The 14,826-nt window shown below is 41.2% G+C and overlaps 1 protein-coding gene across 2 annotated transcripts in view; it reads left to right on the forward strand.

Moving 5' to 3' along the window:
• The first annotated feature begins 224 nt into the window (after positions 1–224).
• The window catches only part of GPR87 (G protein-coupled receptor 87), a 100,568-nt gene continuing 85,966 nt past the window's right edge, over positions 225–14,826 (forward strand). The window contains exon 1 of one of the 2 annotated variants that reach the window (XM_085633528.1): positions 225–360. The gene's annotated coding sequence lies outside the window, so the exon portion shown is untranslated. Of the gene's footprint in view, positions 462–14,826 lie in introns of both variants that reach the window. The other variant, XM_085633529.1, reaches the window with a different exon arrangement.

Consider the following 14,826-nt stretch of genomic DNA (forward strand, 5'->3'; position numbering starts at 1 on the left):
GCTGCTCCACTATTTATATGACTACTTTTCCAGTTCAAACTTGGAAAGGCATGCACATCGCAACATCTAACTAGTACTTTCCTGAAATATACACTTTTATTCTGCCTGAAAGGAAGAATGGCGATGTTAGAACGGAGTAAACACATTAATAACACAGACGAAGCCCTGTGGCGCAAAGCCGGTAGTTAAGCGTGCTCTCCTCACGTCGAGATCATGTCAGAACCTGTTGGGCGAGGCGCGGTTCTCCCGTGATCACGCGGGCAGTCGCTATCAAGGGCTGAATTCAACACGCATCATGTTCCGGAGGGCTCCTCGACGTTTCTAAGGCGGGCTGTATTACTTCCATCGTGACACGTTGAGGTGGGTCTCTCTTTCTTCGTAATGCCTCTTGTCATGTTTGTGTTCGGGCCTTGCCACCTGGTGGGTGCGCGTGGCACGGGACTCGCTGTCTCTGTACCGAGGTAAATGCCTTCATTAATGGAAGCCTAGAACGCTTTCAAGCATTTAACGTAAAAGCCGGTTGATTTTGACGTGCTGTCGTTGTACATTTAATCCGGTCCTTTCTGCGATTATGAGCACAAATTCCTGTTGTGTAGTAGCCCTCCGAAACGCGTAGAACGTAAGAATGATCATTTAAAGGTCCTTAGGGCTATCGCATATTATAGAAAAACCATTATTTTTTAAATATTTATTTATTTTAGCAAATTGTCTTACGGGCAATTCAGGCAGAGTTCAATTGAAAATAAATGGAGTGGGGGGTCACAGTTCCTTAGGGGCCTGTGGCCAGCATTGCTGAATTTCATGGTAGTGGAATAACAAGGGGAAATAGCAATTATTCCAACTCATGCCTCTTTCTTCCACCACCCTACACTTCTTTTGCCTTTAGCTCCCTCTTTCAGGTTGTTTTTCATCCCTTCCTTGTCCCTGTGTTACTGTTTGCGTAACTTTATCTTCCTCCATTCTCTCTTTTATGCCTTTCCATCTCTTGCTCTGGGTGAAAGTTTGATGATGGAAAATAAGTCCTGGTCCCCAAAAAATGAGTGACAATGCCCACCACCTTCAACCACCCCCACAAATTAAGCACTGACTGCAGTGTCCTTAGGAGACAAAATACATGCATTGCATGGTGGCTTATAAAGGGTCGATCTAGTATGACCTTACTAGGAGTCCAGGCCCATTCTGTGTTCCTCTGTCATTGCCCCTTTTTAAACAAATCATTGGAAGAATGGTCACCTTAAAAGTGTGTTATTTATGAGTATTTTGATCCAGAGGTGACACTGTTTTGCCCTCAGGCTAGGGTTCATTGCCTATTACAGTCAGGAACACTGGACGTCCATTGGCCTTCCTCGTGTGTCAGTCGTCTGAAGGCGTATTGTTGTAGTAGCTGCACGGTGAACAAATGTAGGTTCTTGGCAGGTGGGTAATTTGGGGGAAGCAGATTTAAGTTTCTTTTTATGACATTTGTAACAACTGGTCGTACCAGTGCTGTACTTCTTCCACAATGTTCATTGCGATTTATGGTGCAGGTTAAATTGAAATTATGAATTGTACTGTGGTCCCAGCACCAGGAAGCGTGCAAATCGCTTTCATGCATGAAATAAAAAGATTCAAATTAATAGACTTATATTATTGATTTGAAACGTGTTGCTGAATGCAACTGTGGGAATAAATATTCAGTATTGCCTAAAGTAGAAATAATTCTAGTCACAGTGACTATTTGTGCTAGTAAACGTCGGCTGTAGGGATAGTGCTTCTTGTCAGAACATCTGCCCTCAATGACTAGGGTATACAAGGTTCTCTTGGGTGGATCAAGTTCTTCTTGGAGGGGGGCTGCTATCAGTGTGTCTTAATTGGATCCTTCACATTGTCTGCTCATGGTCAGCTGTGTGGTCCCTAACAAATCCCCATTATTTCCCTACCCTTAAGCAACTACCTACTTTTTATGGTTCAACTGTTTTTATTGGTTGCTTTCTTGAACATAGGAGTACAGAAATACAGCATCAAACAGAGAAACTAAATGCAATATAATACTGCAGAGTGTGCTAAATCAAGAAAGAGGAGATAAAACAAGAGAACATAAAGCAAATAAAAACAATCAGCATCTACATGTATATTGCAGTGACAAATTGCAGGTGATTATCTATAGTAGAGAATAGTTAGGGAGCTGGTACAGGTCAAGCACAATCAGACTGAAATTTACAACATTGTAAATGTGTACTTCACAGCGGTTTGTGTGATTCAAAATATATGTCAAGGCTATCCCACATATGTCTAAGGGGGGGTCTCGAAGGTGAATTTTGGAGGGAAATTGTGTCAGCCCCTCTAAGGTGAGTTCCTCAATTTAGCCAGCATTTCAACAACGCTTATTTGTATCCTTCCAATTGTTTAGTAAAACTTTAACTGCTGCTATCAGGAGAAGGTCTAAAAGGGCCCTATCATTGTCCTTTAGATCCTCCATAGTAAGGGGAGCAAAAACCAATGTGGTGAATTCTCTTTTAGGGGAACACGAAAGAAGTTTAGAGAAAAAGTCAAAAATATTGTCCCAAAAATGCTTAACGCATTTGCAGTAGAAGAGCAATGTCCTAAGTCTCCAGTGTCCTCCTTACAGTTCCAACACCTACTTTTTAACATTTATCTTCAACTGCTATGAAATTCTAATTCTATAATAGCTAAATATTTTAAAAGTCTACATAGGAATTAGCCATGACAAGCTGCCGTGTAACTCTTGTCTACAGGAGCAGCAAACCCAGAATAGGGCTCAGCAGGGCTCCATCTGACACCATCTCTAGCTTTCCTTTACTCTAACATGCACCAGGTTTTCAAGCTTCAGATCTCTGCCACTCGGCATTCCACTATGTTGCGCACACAGAGTACATACAGACACTCACAACCTAAGAAACTACAAAGAGCTAACAGTCCAGAGTTTTTTTTCAATTTCAGCATAAATTAATTGCCGATTTGTCCATTAGTTAAATAGGACCAAGAGAACTTGGGTCCTCTGTTCCGAAGAAACCTGGTGAGGAATTAATACTACTTAAATGGAATGTTTGCTGCTAGGGCCAGGCCATGAATTGGCAAACAACTTCCCTTAACCAATTACTTATCTGCTTTTTGTTCATCTGACATTCTATTCTAGTAGGGTAAGAACAGATTTGTGGCAACTGTAGGACTCCAAAATTAGTGGGAATGGTCAAATTAACTCTGTTATGCAGGAGAAATGTTCATGACTTGGAGGACTTTATCAGGTTTTACCTTACATGTCTACAGATCTACACTTGATGGTATGGTCAAGTCATTTAGGGGTCGCCGGGGGTCACAGTTGAGACCCATGGCTTGCCCCTTGCGCTGGCACTGCCCCTCTGACCCTTGGTCTCACAGGTGGCAAAAGCAGTCGCAAGAGCAGAAGATAAACACTCTCCTGATGATCGCGGTTTATTGTCAGCTGCTCAGACTAGCATCCACTTCTATAAAATAAATTCAGACTGGCAAATCACACTCTTCTAAAAAAAGAATAAAGTGAAATAGGAACGCACATTGGTAAGCAATGTATCATTTTTCATACTCTTGACTACATGAAAAAATTATTTGTTTGACCAAAACCTTACCCTTTCCCTCTAGCAAGAGTGACAGTGTCTTTTAAGCTTTAATAAATCAAAATGTTTTAACAACGATAGCAAATACTGTTAGCCAATAACATCATTCATAGTCAGTATATATTCCATTTAGATCAATAGAAGTGGACATAACAGCTAACGTTATCCTTTTTTGAAAGCCTTTTCCTGTAATGTATGAATATATTTTCCTTTTTTGATGTACACTCGGGGAACTAATACACCACAACCGTTTTTGGTAGACATTCTTTTGGTATATAATGTTGTTACATTTTTCGTGTCACTATATCCGTACTTAAAATAAAAATAAATGCATAATGTTTCCTAGGCACATCATGCCAGCATCCCTATTGAAATACAATGTGGACCTAAAACATACATTTGTGTTAGTAACTGATGTGTTATTATATTAGTTCGCCAAACATTAATGGGTCAAAGGTCACATGACTTCATTTCCTATGATGCCATTGAGGTCAAATTATTTGTGATGTCACATCCGCACCCTCTGACATTTTGGTGATTTGTCTTCCATGCTTGATGGTGATGCAGAATTAAGGGCCTGATTAAGAGTTTGGTAGATGGCTTACTTCGTCACACACGTGACGGATATTCTTTTACTGTATTACAAGTTCCATAAGATATAATGGAATTGTAATATGGCGGACAGGATATGGGTCACATATGTGACAGAGTAATCCCGTTTGCTGAACTCCAAATCAGGCCTGATGTCAACTCCAAAAGTGGACTAAGGCATTGTGTTAAATCAAGGACTACCAGCCCACCACATAAAACAAGTACAGGTCATAAATAAAGCAGTCGGATGCCTGGTTTTTGTCTGGAAAAAGATTAGTCCAGTATCGAAGCTTAGAAGTTCCCTCCAGTAGGGCCTAGCAAAGCATGGTGTATTATTTCACACATTTGCATCTCAGTTCTTGGCAGTTAATATTCCATCTGCTGCTTTGAGCTTAGATCCCCTGACAAGTGAAAACTGGCTATTCATAAATTCTGTAATAGAAGCAGGAGCAATACTTTTTTTCAGTATTAAATCAGCGCTAATGATCAGTTGTTTATTTCTGCAAGTCCTGGAAGTCTTTCAGCTATAAATCTCTATGCTTGGAGAACTAGGGCAGGGAAAGGTTATAAAAGTTAAAACAAGTTAGAGTATGACTGATATTGAGTGAGAAATTGACAAAGGTAAATCTAAAATAATTTTTTTAAACTGGGCCCTAGCTTGAGTGAAGTCAATGGCACTCACTAAAACATCTGTAACGTTGATATAAGTAACACATACATTGCATACTGGCCTTGGAAGCTCCCAATACAGCTTTTAAATTGCCATTTCAACAGGTTTTCAGATTTCTTTTGTTTTAATGGAATAATTGTACAAACATGGATGTTATCCCTGCTTTTCATTGCCATAGAAGATAGCAAATAATGTGCAGGAAAATGTACCAAGCAATGTGCAAGCCAATGGATCAGTCAACATGGCAATAAACAGCCCTATGTGCCTTAAAATACACCAATTGTATCACATACACAATACAAACTGTCGTATCACAGACAGTATGCACCCAGTGTTAACTACAAATACTTTCAGCTGTTCCAGCTGTCCAAGACAGAAATGCAAATTAGAACACAATATAGCCTGGCATTATATGTAAGAATATACCCATCATCACCTTTACCATCAAACATGCCTCTCTGGATGACACTGTGGAAAGTCCATTCAAAAGAAAGAGGCAGGAAGTCAGTAGAAGAGCTTTATTGAGTTCATAGTTCCTAGGGGGGAGCCTGATAACCAACTGCCCTGTTTCTCCAACCCAAACAATCTTCACTGGAATGCTTTAATGTTTTAACAGCATTCCAAGTAAACAAGATGCAACGCATCTCCCTTCCTTAAATATCAACAAAATTGAACACATTTAAATACGTAATGCAATAGTCTAAGAAAAGAACATTGTTAGCAAACACTGATACAGTAAAGTAAATAAGAAAAAATAATAAAGAAAGAAAGAAATGGAGTCCCACTATAAACCACTAAAAGTACATAGAATTGGCATCAGTATCTTACAAATCCATCTATGTATTTGAAAGTTCAACACAAACGTTTCTGGGACAAGACGTGTGTTAGTTAAGGGGAACTCTTGTCTTTACCCCACTGATCTTTCATATTCTTGGTGAGATGTGATGGCAGTCTCATTATTTGTTTTGGGTTTCACACATTACACTCACGTAAAAGAACAGTACACAAATGTACCTTTCTAACATTTGCTCCTCCTTTACCTGTCCCTCGCGCACACACCATCACCTATACACAAACCTTTTAGAACAGCACGCTGACCATCTCTCCCATCCTTGTTACATGATTGGCGATTTTCCGCACTCTTGGATAACAACACTCTTTATTTTTTACCTCTCGCGAGTTTAAACAGAATCTTACCTTGAACACTGTGATGGGTGGTGCGGTATATCCATTCTAACTTACCTACGGCTCTCTTCCAAGTTGTTGCCCTGAAACAGAGCCAACTGCAATCCTTCCTTCAATGTTGTATTCTACCTCTCAACTAATCTGCTACTCAGTGGATAATAAACTGCAGTGCTTATGTGCTCCTCACTATTTGTCTCCAAAATAATCTTTCATGGCTTGAGATTTGAACTGTTACCCATTATCAGTTCCAGTAAGCTTGGGTACGCCTTTCTTCTCCTACAACTCTCCTAGAAACATTATCACATCAATTATAGTTACTTGATTAGTAAATAGGACTTCTAGACAGCTACAATAACAATCAACGATCAACCAAAGCATATTTGGGAAAAGCACCTAACACATGTATTTGTAAAGTGCACATTCACCCATAGGTATCTTGGTGATGAATAACAGATGTTATATTGTTACCTAACTCAAAAATACTCATTTTATTGCCCTCAGATGGATGAGAGGCTGAGTAGACCCACCAGGATTTGAACCTGTAACTATGAGGTCAAACACAGGCCCCCACAGTGGATGTATTAGACCACTGAGCCACCAGACCCAGCTTATTATCACCTTTTATGGCTGTTATATCCAATTCAATTTCTTTCCATGGAAAGCTCTTTGGTCTGTTTCTACTGAGAATATTCCACAACTTTCTGAGATTTATCTCTCCATGCACATGATAAACATCCTCTTATGCTTCTTTTAACGTCACAGTTCAACTTTGGCCACTAATACTCGGCTCTGACTCCACGTTTAGTAGCACTCATCCCAATGTATCACTCATGAGCCAAATGCACACACAACCCCTCAAGAAGGTAAGGGCCCAACTCTGCTTTAGTGTAAGCGTGGGTTAAGTGCTAGTGAGAGACTGGCAGAATGGAAGCGTGTTGGAAAGATTTGTGAAATTAAATGTGATTGTTAAAGTAGGAAGGGTTAATGTGTGAAGTGGTTTGTAGATGTGGGTGAGGAGTTTAAAGTGTGTGCACTCGTGTATCGGTACCCATTGAGAGCCAGTGGAGTTCCATCAGGTTAATTAATGGCCACACCCATACTTCATGAGAAATGCGTCCCGAAGTGACTTAATTTACACATGCCATACCCATCTTCTTTTACTCTGCACTCACTGGCATCCCCTGCTGATAACACAGCCAAACAATCCACCAAAACATTCTTGTTCCCTGAAATGTACACCATGTTGTAAGTTTTTGCCATTCATTCTTATTACCCAAAGGGAGGTTCTAGCAGAAGTTCTGTCAACCATTTCACAGTGAGAACATTCACTACGCGATGATGATCTGTGTGGATTTTGAATTTCGTTTCCCATAAAATCCTCTGAAATGATTCACTCTTCACCAACTTGCCAAATCTTTCTTCTCGATGGTGGAGTATGACAATTCAGTGTCCCAAAGGTCTGTACATGTACACTATGATACGCTCCTTTAGTTTAGAGTGTTGCACCAACAGAGCCCCCTGACCCACATTACTTACATCCATGCTAATGATGCTCTTGTAGTGTGTGTTGAAAGCTTTCAATGTAGTAGCAACAGCTATATAATTCTTTAAAGCAACATTTTAATTTTTGCACTCATTACATACAAATTTAGCATTCTTTAACATCAATTTATGCATGCATTTTAACTTACCTGTAAACATGGGAATGGAACAGCAGTAATATTCTACTAGTCCTAAGAATGATTAAAAATGATCCTTACAGTGTGTTGATGGGGCTTCTTCAATAGCTTTTGCAAATTTCCTTTTTGGGGATACTCCACTTTCATCCAACCATTGTCCATGATACTTCACTCCTTTCACCCCTATTTTGCGTGTATCCAGTGTTATTGTCAAACCACTTTTTATCAAGATGTTTAACAACCTATTCAGGTCTCTGTCATGAATTTCTCCACTCTCACTAAACACTAGAGTTCCATTTGGGAAATAAGTTATGTTTGTCTTGCAATGGAACAATTGATGCATTGCTCTCTGAAAAATAGCTGAGGTTGATTACAGCCCAAAACGCATCTGCTTGAACTTCGTGTTTAACATAGTTTGGAAGTTGTTATGTAATGTCTTTTGAAGTTAGTCCTTTCTTCAGGATCAGCCCAAACATTTTGCCTTCACCGTACTGTTTCTGAACCTGCTTTTATTGGCTTTTAGTACTCTGCAATGATAACTAGTGATAACTAGTGATAAATGGATTGTGCTCTCTCCTTTAAACATGGTGACATTGGCTTACACACAATTGGCACATTTAATTTAAATACAAGTCCCTAGTAATGTCGTTCTACATGTACCAATCGCCTGTAAATTAAATGCTACTAGTTGGCCTGTAGCACTTATTGTGCCACCCACTTAAATATTCTTTTCTTTTTTAACATGTCTCAGGCCTGCCATTGCAACCTGTGTGTGCAGTTTTAAACTGCCATTTCAGCCTGGCAAAATAAACCTTTTGCCAGGCCTAAACCTTCCTTTTCAGTACATATAGGTCACTCCTTGGGCAGGCCCTTCAAAGTCCACAGGGCAGAGTGCAGCGTATTAAAACATTTGGAAATGTACCTTTAACGTTTACATGTCCTGGTAATAAAAAGGTTTTACATTTGTTGTTCCGCACTGCAAGGCTTACCTCTCCCGTAGGATAACTCTCATTTGAGAGCAAGATGTAATGTAGAGTTTTGTGTCTAAATAATTGTAATTTAAATCCATCATTAATGGTAAATTCAGACTTGAAGTCACAATTCTTAAAATGCCACTTCAAGAAAGTTGCCATTTTCTTGCCCCAACTATTTGGTGCCTAAATGCTGTATCCTGGGTCACATGACTAGGTGTAATGGCTAGCTGATCTTGGTGTATTGCTCATAGACAGTGAGAAAAAAATGGAATAGGTGCTGGCAGGAAGGGCCATCTCTGACTTGATGAGAGGTGCTGTCACTTACTACACTTGCACATCACAAAGGCTGTGTCTGAGCACACTCACAAACGGTTCAACACTATTCTTTTTTGCCCCCAGCAAAGCTGGGACCTGGGCAGGTAGGCAGAAAATGCCAGACACCTCTGGAGTGGAGACCTCTAGAACCTTCTTCTGGGACAAAGCTGGACCCAGGTATAAATATTGAACCCTCAGACCCACCCCTTAAGTAAACCTCTGGACTTGTGGAAAACTCAGAAGGACTGTTGTGCTGCCCTGCTACAAGAAGGACTGTTAATCTGCTACCCTGCTACTCTGCTGCCCTTCTGACCTGCTGCCTTGCTGCCTAAGTAAAAAAGAATGGACCTGCATTTTAATCTCAGGACCACTAGAGTGACTTCAAAGACTAATAGGCTGTCCTTCTGATCAGAGCCGCAGGGACAGAAAGGGCCCCAACCACCTTGACCCCAGCACCTGGACTATGTCTGTTGCAGGTCTAGCCCACCCCCCCAGTAGTGGACCCCAGTCCTGGACCCTTGGAAGCGGGCATAAAGGTGCTCTGCCAGCCCAACCGTGGTCCTGAGGGCAGAACCGACACAGAATAACGCGTATCATCGCAGATCATACTTGGAATTGCCGCTGCGCAACGCATCCTCAATGCAGGACTCCACATCGCAGCCCTGCAGCTCCTTGAAACTGCTCCTGCATGACATATTTCAATGTAAGATCTCACATCGCAACCCTGCAGCTCCTCGGAACTGCACTATGCATTTGATGCAGGACTTTGCATCGCAGCCTTGCCGCCCATCGGAATCATTGATGCATGACAAATTCTCTTCATGGGATCGCGCAGCACTCCACAATCCCAATTTAAGGTACGCTGTTCGATTGGCCTAACCTGGTCCCTGTGCCTGGCCCACTCTCCAATGTGGTTAAACTGAACATGTGACTTTGTCCCAGTCTGGTGTGACCAGATAACCACAGTTGGCACGTTGTGCTTTTAAGCACTGTTTTCACTTAAATCTTTTAAATTGCATATCTCTGGTTGTACATATTGGTGTTGATTTTGTCTCAAATAATTTCATAAATTCTACTCTATTATTGTAAATTGGTGGTTTTGTTTGTAGCGTGTTTTCACTGTATTACTGTTTGAAGCACTGCAAAAAGACTTTACGCACTACCTCTAAGTTAAGCCTGACTGCTTTGTGCCAAGCTATGAGAAGGTTAAGCACAGGTTAATCTGGGGCTTGCTTCTAACTTCACCCTGACAGGATTCGTGGTTGCTTCTTGAGTAGGCTTTCACCCACCTCAATCAGTAACCCAGGTTCTACACCATCCAACATGGATCTTGCAAATTACCTTAGCCCAGCAGTTGCAGAGCGTTCAGGAGCCAGATTAGTTGAAAACGCCAATAAACCTTTGAAAAGTAATTGCTTAACAACCTTTGGTGTGGCAACCCCAGTTGCAGCTATTGCAGCAACAGGACAGGAGCACTGAGAGAAGATGCACTGTTGGTGGTCCCTCACTCAGACTCTCTCCTCCTGGTAAAGGGACACTCATCACTAGTGAAATGTCCCTTCGAAAGAACAAGGCAGCAGTTAAGTAGAAGAGCTTTAATGATTTTGTAGCTATCAGGAGGGAGCTTGCCAGCCACATGCCCAGTTTCTCCAAACCAGTCATTCTCCTCAAGAATGTTTTAATATCATTCCAAGTAAACTAGATGCAACACATTGCTCTGAGTGCCTGGAGCCTGCGTGTCCCTGACTATGGAGAGGGGTGCCAAACCCGTGTTTTGTGTCTGTGAAGCAAAAAAACAATGGTCCTACATGCTTGGAGTTTCTTCGCCATTCATGGGCATATTTGCTAATTTTTCAAGCATGGGTCCACCATGTATTCTGATACAGAAAGATTAGAATTGAAAACACCCTTAAATAGAGTAGGTCTTCCCTTATTCACAGGTCTGTGCTCCTACGATGGATGACGGCATGTGAGCCATTTTCATTCGCCATTGTATAATTGTGTATTGGCATGTATCGACACCAGGTATCTTTTGCAGGAAGACATTAAGTGATATCACAGACACCAGTAGTGAAATCAGAGTTTCCTAAGGCGCCACAAGTGGAACATATTGCCTTATTGATAATTTCAAATGTACAATTGTATTTTCAAGAGTAAGTGACCAGGAGAGGTATCAGGAGTGTAGGAGCCAAACCTCCACCAACCTAATCACATCCATCTACTCTTAAAGACTAAAATAGAGGTCAACAGCCTCCTCCCCACATCTTTAAGACTACCCCTGAGATATTTTGAAATATTTAAAATATTCATGGCAACCTACCACCCTTCCTCTTTCTCAGCACTCTAAGCCCTTCATAGCATCACACTTTGAACAAACCTGGCACCTAACTACGCCTCTCCGCAGAACTTCCCACATCTATCGTTGCTCCATTTTCATTTGTTTGTGCCTTAATATTCTACCAATTTACAACCAGTTTAGCTGTGCCTACTTGGTACATGACAACAGTTAGACTTTGTTGTTTTATTTGATGGTTGTGAAACTTTATATACTTGTTTTCCAGCAGGTCTTAAAAAGTGTGAAGAATGTAGGAGTTTCCGTACTCCTATCAGAGATTACATTTTAGGGTTTAAAGTGGATTAAAGGTGTGTGATACTGTGGGTCCAAACTCCAAAGAAAATATTCATGTTCTGACAATTATAGTCTTTGTATTATAGACAGGGGAGTAAACTGTGCCTTTTTTGCAGAGTGTGAAGTTCACCAAGTTTCACAACTCTGTCCAACTTTCTAACTAAATTCCAATTCTCAAACCAAAAATGTTTTTCTTCTGTTGCAGTGTTTCTTAAACAAATTTCCATTTAGCAGACGTTTGCTTCCATTATTTGTTTTTTCTTTGAAAGGCATTGATGAAGAATGCAAAAATTATGATTATTATTTTTTTACAAATAGACAAGGGCAAACCTTATGCAATCTTAGTTTGAATTCGAATTGTAAAAATCATATAATACCTACTATATGTGGTGAACATATACTTTAATCTTCCAAAATTATTTGAAGTAACTTGTGGTAAGCCAAAACTGAATAATGGTTACCTGCATTACTGCAGCACTGATTAAAGATTCTGGGTACATTTAGACCTCAACTGGTGGCCAGCTAGACGGCTAAGAAACAGAGGCCCTACCTCCACTCGCCCCGCAGCAGACGGCACCCCTAAAATCAAGTGACACCCTGTCATAGAGACGGGGGCTTTCTGATACAGTAGACGTATTTAGGTCAGAAATGTAGTACCTTGGCGGCCTCATGATTTACTGTTTCACGGAATCAAACTTGCTGAGGAGGACTGTTTTTGAGAAGCAAAAAAACACATACATAAATCAATGGCCCTATAGAGCAGTGAGTTTTCTGGCTGCTCGTGTGGAGCATTTCCCTTCGAAATGTCATGCTGGGCAGGCCGCCATATCCAAACAACCCTCTCTGCATAAATTTTGTCTGAAAGATATCTGCCCCGCTTCATTTAATTGAGGAATGCGTTGAACTTTAACTGCTCGAATCATGTTTCCATCATGTATCTTAAGAAGAGAACAACATATGTATTTCTTACCGTAAGAGTGCTACATTTGTCTGCAGCTGTGGACTGGAATGTGGCTCCAAGCAGTGATATCTGAAGGATTTTGGGGGCCCTGGGCCAAGTGTATTTTGGGGGCCACTGTTTGGAACAACTTTGAATTTATAATTCGATTTCAGCACTTTCATCCCTTTTTTTTAGGTCTCGCCTCCGCAGAGCCTATGCACTGCACAGGAGATCTTTAGCCGTCGTGCAGCTCTTTTTTACAAAGCACATACTCGTGCTTGTGGCGGCATACGGCTTGCGGGAGTGTGCAGCCATGCGCCACAAGCAAGAGTATGTGCTTTGTTAAAAGAGCAGACTGCCACGTCCCCGCGCATGGCTCTCCATCCTGGCTCATTAAGCGCTCGCAGCACCCTAAGAGCATGCAATCACTTTCACTTTCGTGCGCACCACTCGTGTGCCAATGCTTGTTCCCTGTATTATGTTGTTCGTAATAGATGTGGCCGTTTGCCTTGCGGAATACACTTGTCTGGCACGGGCATAAGTACGTTTATTTTCTGGTTTTTGTCTGAGGTCTGTTTTCGCATATTTTACATGTTTTTAGTAAAATCGCATCAGTGTTTTATTCCACATTCAACATGTAGTCGTTCCTTTGCTTTGTTATATTTAGCTTGCCTGCGTACACACCATATCCACAATGTGAACGCTTCCCAGGCTCCGCTTAGCAGATGGCAACGGCTGTAAATTTTCACTGGCAGCTTTCGGGGTTGATGTTATTCCAGGAAGCAGAATGGGCAAAGGTTTTTATAGCTCTCTGAGCGCGCCTCTTTTTCTGCAGTGGAAAACGTATAGTTTGTGCAAAATGTAACCCATTTTATTAGAAACGGCGGCACTCACTCACTCACTAACTAACTGACTCTCACTCTCTCACTGACTGACTCTCTCACTCTAACTAACTGACTAACTAACTCTCTCACCCTCTCACTGACTCTCTCTCACTGACTTACTCTCGAAAATCACTCTCGCTAACTACCTAAATAAGTGACTGAATAACCTTCACCCTCCTGTTATTTATGCCACCCCCATAACAAAAAAAACATTGGCATAGCCAATAGGTCTCGCCTTTGGGACCTTATAAGTTTATAGCCATGCAACAGTTGATGTTATTGCACCAAGGATATTGTGCTACATAACTAAATACTTATAAGGTCCCAAAAGCGAGACCTATTGGCTATGCCAATGCTTGTTTAGCCAGGCCACTGACAGTGCATAGGCACACTGGTGAAAATACTAAATGTGATTGTAGCTAATATTCAGGAGTAGCAGGTTCACTAATCTTTCTGCAAATAATCTCTGTGACACCCTCCCATTTCTCATCTGCGAGGGCCTATTGTCATCTAAAAGAAACTTTTTATGGATATTACATGAAACAAAAACATTTCTCTGCAAAATGTCTGTAACAGACTTTCACAAATCACCCACACTAAAAACACATTAAAGGAAAATGTTATTTAAAACAATCTGTTTCAGAATTATTCAAGGTCATCAGGGCAAGACTCTCTATAGAAGAGAGTTGGCTCAATCTGGGCCATCCCTGAAAAGCTGGGGCCTTGGGCCTGAGTCCACTTTACCCATTAAAACGTCTCTGGCTCCAAGGGTCGCCAATGGCTTGAAGCGTTTCTTCCACCACTCGTTGTTTGTGACCATGGTTTTTAAGAGCAGGAACAAGATGGCAGTCAGTGCAGCAGAATGATCACATATATAAAATGTACCCGGTCAAGTGTAAATGTGCAAAGCTAAATGAATAGCAGGTACAGGTAATCTGCAATAAAAAAAAATTCAGCTGGTCTGATGCAAAATGTAACTTAAGTATCAATCGTAGTTGATTTTGTCAAAGAAAAGTACCAATTTGCACTACACAAATTTGCATTGTAATTCAGAATTGCCATTGTGAATTGCAATGAACTCGTTTCAACCCCTTGCAAGTTGCAATGGAAATGAGTGACCCAGAAGGAATCCCTTCCTCCTTGCGATTTCAGCACATTATGCGTAAGTGAAAAGAGCAGGTTTTAACCCTTAGAGAAGTGTAAACAGTCCATTTCTGCCAGTGTGTAGTCTGTTTGCGGAGTCTGCCCATCGAGAAAAGTCCTGCAGAGATGGGATGGGAACTGCCATCGCAATCTAATAAGTTTGGGAGGCTCCACAGACGGACCCAAAGAGGATTACATTGGTGGGCGCTACAGTAACTTAGGG

Source organism: Triturus cristatus, chromosome 11 (genome assembly GCF_964204655.1).
Source record: "Triturus cristatus chromosome 11, aTriCri1.1, whole genome shotgun sequence".
Taxonomy (NCBI): Eukaryota; Metazoa; Chordata; class Amphibia; order Caudata; family Salamandridae; genus Triturus; species Triturus cristatus.